We start from the raw sequence: 10,581 nt of genomic DNA, 5'->3' as shown, positions 1-10,581 counted from the left end.
ATCCTTCCACTCTCGCGACATTCGTGTCGAATCGAGTGGCCGAGATTCAAGAGTGGTCAGAGAGCGTGGAATGGCGTCATGTTCCAACTAAGAAGAACCCCGCAGACATTGTATCGAGAGGTTGCGATGTGACTGAACTGTGTGCGTCAATGTGGTTTAGTGGTCCGTCATTCTTGATGGAACCACACGACGCATGGCCAGTTAACCACCATTTCGTCTCTGAAGAGACGCGCAATTTGGAAGTGCGCAAAACAGCTGTTGGACTGACAGCTATAGTGGTAAAGTCAGATCTAGTGGACTCGATCGAAAGTTTTCGTCGCACACAAGTCTGTTGAGAGTGTTCGCTTATGTGTTCCGCTTCATTCGAAGATGCAAAGACAAAACAGTTCAATTTAAACTGGTTCCAACGGCATCAGAACTGAAAGAAGCATTCAGTAAAATAGTAGAAGTAATGCAGGATTTCGAATTCAGAGACGATATAGAAAGGGTTCGTAAGAGTACACGTGTGAGCTCGAGTCTACAACGACTCAATCCTTTCATACATGAGTATGAAGGATCTTGGTGTTCGTTTTCGTTGTTGCGAGTCGGGGGCGACTGGTAAATGCTCCTATTTCGTATGATGCTAAGTTTCCACTCCTCTTGTCGAAGCGCTCACAATTTGCTCGCAGCTATGTGAGGTATCTTCACTTGACCAACTGTCACGCTGGCCCAAGAGCGCTCGTGAGCATTCTCAGAGAACGTATTTGGTTAGTCAATGCTCAAGAGCTTTGTCGTCAGACAGTACGATCATGCATCCGTTGCTTTAAATGCAAACCTCGGCTGCTTACGCAAATAATGGGAAATTTGCCTGCTGATCGATTCCGAGCGCTCCGCCCATTTTCAATTTGTGGCGTAGATTTTGTGGCCCGGTTGAGACAACCTATAGGATTCGCGGAAAGCCGCCGTACAAGTCGTACATAGCTTTGTTCGTCTGTTTTGCGTCAAAAGCGGTTCACTTAGAAATTGTATCCGATCTGTCATCTAATGCATTTCTAATGGCTTTCCAAAGGTTTGTTGGTCGAAGAGGATGCCCGAGCCGAGTTCATTGCGACAACGCGACGAACTTCGTCGGAGCAAGTCGCCATCTGGAGGAGCTAAGGAAGCGAGTCGAGGCCGAGGAGAACGCAGTTCGCGACTTCGCATCAAGAAGCGGATGCGAATTTGCGTTCATACCGCCGAGGGCTCCTCACTTCGGAGGACTATGGGAGGCAGGTGTGAAGTCTGCAAAGCACCTACTCCTACGGACGGTGGGCAACGCCCTGCTCACGGCCGAGGAGCTGCAGACAGTGGTCGTGGCGGTCGAGGCGGTGCTCAACTCCCGCCCGCTAGGAGCCGTAAGCAACGACCCCAACGACGGCGAGGCACTAACTCCAGGGCATCTACTGGTGGGCGGTCCACTGGTGGCACCGGCAGCATCGCGGACCCCGGACCAGGAGGGTCTGAGTTGCTTAAGGCGATGGCGAGCTGTCTCGTCGCTCAAGCGAACGTTCTGGCAGCGATGGTCCCGGGAGTATGTGCTGGGCCTGCAGGCACGGGCCAAGTGGGACCGGTTGCAGCCAAATCTGCGAATCGGAGAGCTCGTCGTCGTCGCAGAGGACAATCAGCCGCCGATGCAGTGGATGGTGGGGCGAGTCGTGGCGGTATACCCAGGAGCGGACGGGGCGGTGCGCGTCGCAGACGTGCGAACCAGCACAGGAGGGCTGTTTAAACGGCCAATACACAAATTGGCGCCTCTGCCAATCGGATGAAGGCACAGCCGTTCATCGGGGCCGGTGTTGGCGCATTTGATAATTATTAGTTAAGTGCATGAAGTACCAAATGAAGTTGTTAGAATTAGGGCGAAGCGAGAGCGCAATAAAGCTTTCGTTTGTTGCTCTCTGAGCGAATTCGCCTCGCTTCGCCACTCTAGTTAAGTTAGGCTTAATGTAACCGCATAGAATCATAAACACAGTTGAAATTGAGAACTTATCAGCGCGTCATCATTTACTCCGTTTTCGTTTTCGTCGTCTACAACAACAATTAGGTCCAGTCTTTGTGTTCGCGAATAAAGCGGAATTATAATTGCAAAAACTCTTGTGATTTTTCACCGATTTTTACATTTTTTATTTTTTAAAATTTTCATGATTTTTACATTTTTTTCATTTTTAAAAATTTTTTCCGATTTTTACATTTTTTTATTTTCCAAAATTTTGTTGCAAAATTTTCCGATTTTTAGGTTTTTCATTTTTTAAAATTTTCCCGATTTTTACATTTTTTCATTTTCTAAATTTTTTCCGATTTTTACATTTTTTCACTGTTGAAAATTTTTCCGATTTTACATTTTTCATTTTCCAAAATTTTCCCGATTTTACATTTTTTCATTTTCTAAAATTTTCCCGATTTTACATTTTTTCATTTTCCAAATTTTTTCGATTTTTACATTTTTTTTTCATTTTCTATAACTTTTCCGATTTTTAAATTTTTTATTTTCTAAAATTTTTCCGAATTTTACATATTTTTATTTTCAAAATTTTTCCGACTTTTACATTTTTTCATTTTTCAAAATTTTTCCGATTTTTACATTTTTCACTCCCGAAAATTTTTCCAATTTTTATATTTTTTTCATTTTCCAAAATTTTTGCGATTTTACATTTTTCATTTTCTAAAATTTTTTCGATTTTTACATTTTTTCATTTTTTCTAAAATTTTTTCCGATTTTTTACATTTTTTCATTTTTTAAAATTTTTCCGATTTTTACATTTTTTCATTTTCCAAAATTTTTCCGATTTTTACATTTTTTTTCATTTTGTCAAAATTTTTCCCGATTTTACATTTTTTCATTTTTTAAAAATTTTTCCGATTTTTAGGTTTTTCAGTTTTTACTTTCTAAATTTTTCCGATTTTTTAAATTTTTTAATTTCCAAAATTTTTCCGATTTTTACATTTTTTTTTTACATTTTTTTCACCTGATTGAAATTTTTCCTATTTTTCCGATTTTTACATTTTTTTCATTTTCTAAAATTTTCCCGATTTTTACATTTTTTTCACTTTCAAAATTTTCCCGATTTGTACATTTTTTTTATTTTCTAAAATTTTCCCGATTTTACATTTTTTCATTTTACAAAATTTTCCGGATTTTTACATTTTTTCATTTTCTAAAATTTTTCCGATTTTTACATTTTTTATTTTCTAAAATTTTCCCGATTTTTACATTTTTTCATTTACAAAATTTTTTACGACTTTTACATTTTTCATTTTCAAAATTTTTCCGATTTTTACATTTTCTTATTCTTTAACATTTTTCCGATTTTTACATTTTTTCATTGTAAAAATTTTTCCGTTGTTTACATATTTTCATTTTTCAAAATTTTTTTGCAAAATTTTCCCGATTTTTGGTTTTTTTATTTTTTAAAATTTTTCCGATATTTAAATTTTTTCATTTTCTAAAGTTTTTCCGATTTTTACATTTTTCACTGTTGAAAATTTTTCCGAATTTTACATTTTTCACTTTCAATAATTTTCCCGATTTTTACATTTTTTCATTTTCCAAAAATTTTCCCGATTTTTACATTTTTTAATTTTCCAAAATTTTTCCGATTTTTACATTTTTTCATTTTCTAAAACTTTTCCGATTTTTGAATTTTTTATTTTCTAAAATTTTCCCGATTTTTACATTTTTTTATTTTCTAAAATTTTCCCGATTTTTACATTTTGTGTAGGGGGCGTCTTTCCAGTAAATAAAAACACTTTAAATTTGATATGTAGCGGGTTTGTTCACTTTTACAAACTTTTTATTCGACACTTGAAAAATACTTGTCATGTGCGCAGAAGAATATTTGAACATATGATAAAAGCAGAAAAGCACTAAAAGGGCAGGGTGACCATCTCCAGAGGAAACCAAGAACAGTGTGTCTGCGCGTAGGACACGGTCACACGCACAGTATACCAGCTTTGTCGCTATCGATAACTTTCGATCGCGACCACACTGTCAGCTGGCCTGAGTGGTCACACCTGCCATCATCTGGCATCAACATCCTCCCCTTGCAATGAGTTGCAAACGGTATCATTGTCCAAATGGACCGGACAGAATCCAGCCCAAGGTGGAATTCTGGGCCATTGGCAAACCGTTGGTGCTCGGCAGGAGGCCGGGTTGGATGATGTGAGGATACACATCAGTGCCGAGCACCAGGGACACCATCGATGGTTGGAACCAGCGTTCGTCGGCGAGCGTAATGCTGCGGAACTGCTCCAAGTTTTCGCCATCGACGGGTCGGAGGGTGCGGCAGTAGAATTGAGAGTCCACCTGCAGCAGCACCTTTCGACGGAACTCGGATGTCCGCGAGCGGATTATCGCCTTGCAGACGCCTTCCGTACCAACGCGGGTGACGGATAGCCGGTAGGCCGTTGCCAATGAAGCGCTGATACGGCTGGTCGCCGCGCACGGGTCGATCAGCGCTCGCATCTCGAATGTCTTACATCCGGTGTCGATTAGGATGTTGGCCGTTGGAAGAATGCTCACAGCCTTGTCCTGCAGCAAGGATGAGAGCGACGTCGGAAAAGCCCCCGGGCGTAGGTGAGGCCGATCGCTGGGGAGACGGCGAGCGGGAACGTGACCGTGCTGGAGTTCGGGAACGTGACCGTGCTGGGGTTCGCGAACGTGGCCGTGGTGGGGTTCGCGAACGTGGCCGTGGTGGGGTTCGCGAACGTGGCCGTGGTAGGGTTCGGGATCGTGGCCGTGCGGCGGTTCGGGACCGGGTGGAGCCCGGTTGGTCATCGCCTCGTCGCTGACGATTGGGGCGAACGCTGCGTGCCGCCTTGAAGTGCAGCAGCGTGTGGTGGTCCCCACGACACACCCTGCACCTTCCGCGCTGCGGCAGAGTTACCCGGAGTGTTGGTGGGCCAGACAGTTAGAGCAGTACTTGTTTATGAGTACTGCTCTCAACCGTTTCTCCGCTGTCAGCCTCAGGAATCGCTGACACCTCCGGAGTGGGTGGATCCTACGGCACACGCGACACCGGAACGAGTTGGTGCCAGCGGGGCGGTCCCGGTGGGTGGATGTATGTGATGGCATACTACATGAAATGAAACAAGAAGAAAAAAAAATGATTATTGTAGTAGCCTCTTTGTGTTGTCAATGACACACGGAACAGGACAGCATAGGACAACACAGGACGACGAATAGGAATACGGAATAGGAGGTTATCCGTCTTTCAGTCCTTCTGACGTGGAGGGGTCAGTCTTGCTGTCCATCGGGAGTAGAATGAGTTTGGCAACGGGTCTTCGGATAGTACCCCGCGCCGTGAGCACAGTGCCTGGACACGTCGTCAGCACCCGTCCTAGGCGCCACTCGTTCGAGGGGAGGTTGTCTTCTTTTATGACGACCATGTCACCGATCCGAAGGTTCCGTGTAGGGGATTGCCATTTCGTCCGTTTGTGCAGCTCCTTCAGGTACTCATCTTTCCAACGGAAACAAAATTGTTGGTGGAGAGCCTTCAGTCGCTGCCATCGATTGAGGATGGAGGTGGCCGGTTGGTTAATTGGTGGTTCCAACACCGAAATAAGAGGGCCACCTATGAGGAAATGGCCAGGAGTGAACGCTAGTAAGTCCGAAGGATCCTCGGACTTAGGGAAATCGGCCTCGAGTTCAGGCAGGCTTCGATCTTAGCGAGAAGAGTGGACAACTCTTCGAACGTATATTTCGAGGTGGATGTCGCCTTGTAAAAGAGTGCCTTAAAACTCTTTACGCCGGCTTCCTATAATCCACCCATATGCGGGCGCCCGGCGGGTTGAAGTGCCAGGATAGGCTCTTGTGGCCGTGTTGTGCGATGATGCACTCCCTCGTCGCTTCCAAGAAGTCGTTGGAGATCACCTTGTCAGCTCCAACGAAGGTTTTCCCGTTGTCCGAGTACATCTGGTATGGACACCCGTGCGATGAAACGGGAGAATGCGGCCAGGAATTTCTCCGTCGTGAGATCCGATGTTGCCTCCAAGTGGATCGCCTTCGTGCTGAAGCACACGAAGACGCAGACATACCCTTTGGTGATGAGGCAGGCTCGGCCAGTGTAGTTCTTTATTTCGAATGGGCCGGCGAAGTCGACTCCAGTGTGCGTGAAAGGTCTCGAGTAGGACGCCCTTTCCTTGGGCAAGTCCCCCATCATTTGGGTCTGCAATCTCTTCTTGTAGATCACGCAAACCTTGCAAGAGTTGATGGTGGATCTGACGAGGACCTTCAATTTTGCAATCCAGAATCTGGAGCGGATCAGCCGCATGACGACTTGGTTACCCCCATGGAAGGATATACGATGGGTGAAACGAACCAGTAGTCGTGCAAAAGACGAGGAATACGAGAGGATGATTGGATGACTCTCATCATAACGCAGCGAGTGGGACGCCCTCAGACGCCCACAGGCCCCTAGAATCCCCTTGCCATCGAGGAAAGGGTTCAAGTTTCGGACTGAACTTGAGGAAGGAACCTGCTGCTTGGACTGCAGACAGTGGTATTCTTGTTGAAAAGTTTGTCGTTGAGCCATGACGATTAGCCGCTCTTGGATCCGTGACAGCTCATCCGCTTGGACCACGGTAGAGCTTGGAACTGTCAACTTCCGACTTCTATCTATGAATCTGAGAACATAGGCCTTGCCAAACTCAGAGAACTTATTCAGGAAGTCAGGAGTAGGAGGTAACTTAGCGACGTTGCACTTAATCCGCTGCTCCAGCAGAGTCTCCGGAATGGGACTTGGAGATGTTGGCCATTGATCCGACGGGAGATGAAGCCACTCTGGTCCATGCCACCACAAAGGACTACGCATCAATTCTTGTGGCAGGACACCTCGGCTTGCAAGATCTGCCGGATTGTGCTCGGATCGCACATGCGACCAGTTCTTGGCGTCGCTGGCTTGGACGATTTTGGCCACACGATTGGCCACAAAGGTTGTCCATCTGCAGGGTGGCTTGTTCAACCAGGCGAGAACAATTGTTGAATCAGTCCAAAAGAAAGTCTGGAAACTTTCTGTTGGCAGATTCAGGAGGAGGGCTGCAGATAACTCAGCTAACAGGTCTGCGCCACAAAGCTCCAAACGTGGCACTGAGAGAGACTTGACAGGAGCCACCTTTGTCTTCGCAGTAAGGAGATGTGTGGAAACCTTGCTCGCCATCTCCACACGGACATGGATCGCTGCTCTATACGCCCTTTCTGATGCATCACAGAATCCGTGGTACTGGAGCTTCACTCGTGTCTGAATTGGACCCATCTTGGAATCCGGATCTCTCACAGAGCAGGATAGCTCTGGAGGTACTCCTTCCATTGGAGTAAAAGATCCGTTGGTAAATGCTCGTCCCATTCGAGCGTTCTCAGCCATATCTCCTGCATGAAGATCTTGGGTCGGATAACGAAAGGGGCCAGCCACCCGGCTGGGTCGAAAAGCTTAGCGATTTGCGAAAGCACTTCCCTCTTCGTGTAGGAGTCCTGATGGGCAACTTCCGGTGGCATGAAGAAGAACTCGTCGTCGTGAGCTTGCCACCTCATGCCCAGAGTTTTCGCCGTACTGGAGTCTTCGAGTTCGAGGAAATCTTCTCGAAGTAGATGGTCCTTTGGAATGTCCTTCAGCACGCTCTTATGGTTCGACGTCCACTTCCTCAGCGGGAAGCCAGCGCTGTTCAGGGCTGCACACACTTCCGCAATGGTCCGGATGGCCTCTTCTGTCGTGTGTGTCCCCGCCAGGACGTCGTCCACGTACATGTTGTTGGAAATGACTCGGCTTGCGAGAGGATACTCCAAGCGTATGTCATCAGCAAGTTGCTGGAGGACTCGTAGAGCCAGGAAAGGCGCACAGTTGACACCGAATGTCACTGTGTTCAACTCGAAGTCACGGATCTCACCGTCCGACGTACGGAACAGAATTCGTTGGAACGGTATGTGCTTCGAGTCCATGAGGATTTGGCGATACATCTTCGTTATGTCAGCATTGAACACATATCGATAGTATCGCCATCTGAGGATCTGCAACGTGAGATCCGATTGGAGAATGGGCCCTGAATGAAGGATATCATTCAGACTCTTGCCATTTGAGGATGGACAAGATGCGTTGAAAACGACCCGCACCTTCGTTGTGGTGCTATCTGGTTTGAACACGGCGTGGTGAGGCAGGTAGAAATTAGAGTCGTCACAATCGCCTGAGGCGATATGGGTGTCATATGACCCAAGTCCACGTACTCCTGGAGAACGGCATTGTACTGTTCCTTTAGAGAATCGTTTCTTGACAAACGATTCTCGTTCTTGAGGAATTGAGCCAGCGCTATAGATCTGGAATGGCCCAGTTCAATGCCATCGGGCTTCCGGAATGGAAGAGTCACCCGATATCTGCCACATTTGCTACGAGAAGTAGTCTTAACGAAGTTTTCTTCGCAAACGAAGTCTGACTCCTTTATCAGCTTTGCTGGAATATCCTCCACCTCCCAAAATTTGGAAAGTAGGCTGTCGAGCTGTTCGTCTGCTTGGAGGGCGACTCTTGTCGAAAACGCAGAAACAGTTGTCGACACATTCTGGGAGACGGGGCCGGTAAGAATCCAGCCAAACACGGTTTCCTGCCCAAGGAGTGAGCCACAAATGTTTGGCCGGGAGCCGCTCAGGATGACCGACGGAAGGATATCCGCGCCAATTAGAATATCAATCTGAGCGCTCTTGTAGAAGTGTGGATCTGCCAGTTCTATCGCTGGTAGATCCCTTAGGAAAGTTCGCGGCATATCGAAGGAGGGCAGTTTGCCTGCCAACTGTGGAATTACGAATGCCGAAGTCTCGATATGGAGCCTCGGCTTCGTCGGAGAACCAATGCTGAAGTGACATAACTTCTGCGATTGGGCCGCAACTGCGTGATTTAACCCGGATACCTGGGCTCGCACGGACTGGAAAGGCAACTTTATGCGTTGGAACAGACGCTCAGAAATGAAGGTCGCTTCGGACCCGGAATCAATTAGCGCACGTGCGGTGTATGAAGTGCCCAAGTGGCATACGTTGATGACCGCCGTGCCGAGAAGGACATTCTGTTGCCGTTGGATTTGGAGTGGACTGTATATTGGACGATGAGGAGGCACCATTGTGGGCACTGTCTTCCCGATGGAGAAGACTGTTGTGCCGCCCTTTGCATGTCAAGCAATTGTGCGCACTCGTACACTCTCGGAGTTGGTGACCTCTTGCGAAACAGTTTAAACAGAGACTTTTCTGTTTGATGTATGTCATTCTCTCGTTGACCGACATTTGCAAAAACGCGGACACACCCGGACAGGGTGATTCTCCTTTGAGCACAAGTCACACGATTTGCCTTTCGGAGTGACTTGGGCCTCAAAAGAGTTGACCCGCTTGGAATTCTGCGGACGGGATGGTCCTGCAGTCGCGTTCTGTGGGTTGGCCGTCTGTTTCACGTCTTCAATCGCTTCGAGCGTACGATAGCGCTCATTGAGGAACGTGCTCATATCCTGTCATGCGGGAATTCTCGCTTTGTCCACCAAAGATTGCTCCCACAACGAGAGTGTGAGCTTGGGGAGTTTGAACGAGCAGAGGAAAACGAGGATGCAATCTGCGAACGGGCTACAGACGGAGATGTCTGAATGCTCAAGAGCGGTCAAGCAACGCTGGATCGTGCTCTGCAGCTCCTTGATAGCTGCTCCCGACTCTTGGGTAACCGTGGACAGGTTGAACAGGATTTTCAACTGGCTTGTTATTAACAAGCGCTTGTTCTCAAAACGTTCGCAGAGAGCACCCCAAGCCGACGCGAACCCATCGTTCGTCAGCGGAAATTTGGCTACTATTTCACTGGCCTCATCTGCGGTCTTCGAATTCAAATGAAAAAGTTTCTCAACCGGAGTCAACCTTGGATTGTTGACATAGATGGCCGTGAAAAGGTCACGGAAGGTCGGCCACCGCAAGTAATCCCCACGGAACACTTCGGTGTCGACTGGAGGGAGCCGGCAGCCACTGGAGTATACAGGAGGAACGGATGCTTCTCTCCTGCTGGACCCGGAAACCTGGGTAATTTGTCCCTTAACATGGGCGAGACACCGCTCATACACTGCATAGCAGTGATCGTATTTCGCCTCCAAAGCCTGTGTGCCTTCACTGTCGCCGTCTTGATGCAGTGCATCAGCGCATGTGGAATAGGCGGCTTCGACATTGTCCCAGAGGGCTTGCAGCCGGTCACGACGGATCTCGTACGTGTGTACATTGTCGTCTTCGGCTGCAGGCCCTCTGACCCGACTCTCAAAGTGCACCAGTCTGTCGGAGACACTGACGAAGTTGCTGAGAGCCATCGCACGGGTTTCGCTAAGTTTAGCTTGGACGGAACGGGTAGTTGCCTGACTACGTGGAGCAGTCGAAGATGTACGCAACGGCAAAGTCTTTGCAGAAGCAGACGGCGACGGACGATCGACTTTTACTCGGAGTTGAGCGCCAGGGGTGGCGGATTTGGACCCCGAAGGAGCGGGTGAAGCGGACGACAGGCGACGAGCTGTGGTCGGAAGCTTTAACGAGTGTTTTGAGTCCTTTTCGCTCTTTTGGCTCTTGGACATACT

General features: G+C 47.5%; 1 pseudogene; it reads right to left on the bottom strand.

The window, feature by feature from the left end:
- Positions 1-5,217: 5,217 nt before the first annotated feature.
- On the bottom strand, positions 5,218-10,320 carry LOC132797731 (uncharacterized; annotated as a pseudogene).
- Between the last annotated feature and the right edge of the window lie 261 nt (positions 10,321-10,581).

The sequence above is a fragment of the Drosophila nasuta genome, unplaced genomic scaffold (genome assembly GCF_023558535.2).
Source record: "Drosophila nasuta strain 15112-1781.00 unplaced genomic scaffold, ASM2355853v1 ctg181_pilon, whole genome shotgun sequence".
NCBI lineage: Eukaryota > Metazoa > Arthropoda > Insecta > Diptera > Drosophilidae > Drosophila > Drosophila nasuta.
This window is presented reverse-complemented; position numbering and strand designations above follow the sequence as displayed.